Consider the following 2,580-nt stretch of genomic DNA (forward strand, 5'->3'; position numbering starts at 1 on the left):
GGAGGTGGTGGAGTCACCATCCCTGGAGGGATTTAAGGCACGTGTAGACATGGCACTTCAGGGCACGCTCTAGTGCCCGAGATTGTTGGGTTGTGTCTGTTTGTGGGTGGGTGTGGTGTGTGGTTGTGGGTGTTTGTTTTGTGTGGGTTTTGTTTTTGTTTTGGTGTTTGGGTTTTTTGTTTTGTTTGTTTGTTTTTTATTTTGTTTTGCTGTGGGGTTTTTTGTTTTGTTTTTTTTTTTTTTTGATGATCTCAAAGGTCCCTTCCAACCAAGAAGATTCTGTGATTCTGTAATTGTTTTCCCAAAGAAATAACATATTTTTCTACATAGGAATTTCCCAACTGGTTGAAATCTTCTCCTTTATATTCTGTCTGGTACAATCTCCCACATAATATTTCAAAACAGCTTAGGTTCTCTTTAGCTCTTGGCTTTACATGTAGTCTGAGCAGAGCTATGGGTAATGCCTGATACCAATACAAATTCGCTTCCTGACATATTTTGGCTATCTGCTGTTTTATCGCGTGATTCATTTTTTTCTACTTGCCCGCTGGCCTGCAGCCTATATGGGGTGTGTCATTGCCAATCAATTCCCAATCGTTTACTAACTTGTTGCACTACTTGTGCACAGAAGTGAGTACCTCTATCTGATGAGACGACTGTAGGTACCCCAAATCGAGGTATTACCTCGTTCAATAGCACTTTAGTCACTTCTCTCGCCTTGCTTGCTCTACAGGGAAAAGCCTCTGGCCATCCAGAAAAGGGGTCTGTAAGTACCAATAAGTGCTTGTACCCCCCTTTTCTCGGGAGTTTGGAAAAATCGATTTGCCAATGGCCTCCTGGTGTGTTTCCTTTCCCAATAGTTCCTAACTGTACTCGATTACCTGTGTTGGGGTTGTTTCTTGAACACATTTCACACTGCTGAGTCACTTGTCGAACAGTGGTATATAAATTCTGTCCTATCCATTTCTGACTCAAAAATTTATATAACGAATCTGCTCCCCAATGTGTCTTATCGTGTTCTTCTCTAACAAGTCCCCACACTAGTTTGGCAGGTATGATAATCCTACCGTCACTCAAATGAGCCCATCCCCTGGAGGGAACTTCTCCTCCTAGTTCTTGGATGAGCTCCTGGTCTGGTCTAGAATATTCAATGCCCTCCTGGTCATCCAGGTCTTTATTTCTACTGTCTGGAATTAAAGCTAAAATGGGTTCTTTCTGGGTTCTTTCTGCTGCCTGTTTAGCCTCATAGTCAGCCAAGCTCTTACCTCTTTCTTGGTCAGTGTTCCCCCTCAGATGTCCTCGGCAATGCATGATGGCCACTCTAGCTGGTAACCGGACTGCCTCCAATAGGCGAAGTATTTCTTCTGCGTGTTTGATCTGTTTTCCTTGCGCGGTGAGCAATCCTCGTTCCTTCCAGACTGCTCCATGGGCATGAACAACACCAAAGGCATATTTAGAGTCTGCCCATGTATCTATCTTTTTCCCTTTTACCAATTCCAAAGCCCTGCTCAAGGCAATAATCTCGGCCTTTGGAGCCGACGTCCCGGAGGGAATGGTTGGGATTCAATTACCTTATTTGTTGTGGTCACTGCATATCCAGCTTTATGGATACCTTGTCGGATAAAGCTGCTTCCATCCGTAAGCCAGGAGTCCTGTGCGTCCTCCAGGGGTTCTTCTTTCAGATCTGCTCTGCTGGAGTACACAGTCTCTATTGTTTCCAAACAGTCATGTGTCAGTGGTTCAGTTGTTGCCTCACTAAGGAAAGACGCTGGGTTCACAACGCTAGTCACCTCAATTTTAACACCATCGGATTCAACCAGGATGGGCTGGTATTTCAAAAACCTGGATGGGGAAAGCCAGTGATCCCCTCTCTGTTCTAATACAGCGGATACCGAATGTGAAACCAATACCGTCATCTTCTGGCCCAAACCACATTTCTGGGCTTCCTCAATATTTAGTATTATGGCCGCTACTGCTCAGAAACATCCTGGCCATCCTTCACTTACTTCATCTAATTGTTTAGAGAAGTAAGCTATGGCTCTTTTGTAGGCTCCCAGCTGTTGAGCTAGAAGTCCTAGAGCTATTCCTTGTTTCTCGTGAGAAAAGAGCCAAAAAGGTTTGGTTACATCAGGCAAGCCCAAAGCCGGGGCTCTCACGAGCTCTTTCTTGAGTATTTCAAATGCATTCTGGGCTTCTTTGGACCATATCCATTGAGTGGGATTATTTTTCAAAAGTTCATATAAAGGTTTTACTATCATCCCATAGTTGTAAATCCCTAATCAACACCGACCCGTCATTCCCGAAAAAGTTCTGAGTTCTTTTACCGCCCGAGGGAGAGGGGTTCTGCAGGTGGCTTCTTTTCGTTCCGTTCCCAATTCCCGTTGTCCTCCAGACAGCTCGTATCCCTAGTAGGTTACTTGCCTCTGCACCATCGGAGCTTTCTGTTGAGAAACCCGATATCCATTTAATCCCAAAAAGTTTAACAAGCTAACAGTCCACCGGGTAGAGTCATGTTTTGTTTCAGTTGCTATCAATAGATCATCCACATATTGTAAAAGGGTTCTGTTTTTGGAAGGAGGC

This window comes from Numenius arquata, unplaced genomic scaffold (genome assembly GCF_964106895.1).
Source record: "Numenius arquata unplaced genomic scaffold, bNumArq3.hap1.1 HAP1_SCAFFOLD_49, whole genome shotgun sequence".
Classification (NCBI taxonomy): domain Eukaryota; kingdom Metazoa; phylum Chordata; class Aves; order Charadriiformes; family Scolopacidae; genus Numenius; species Numenius arquata.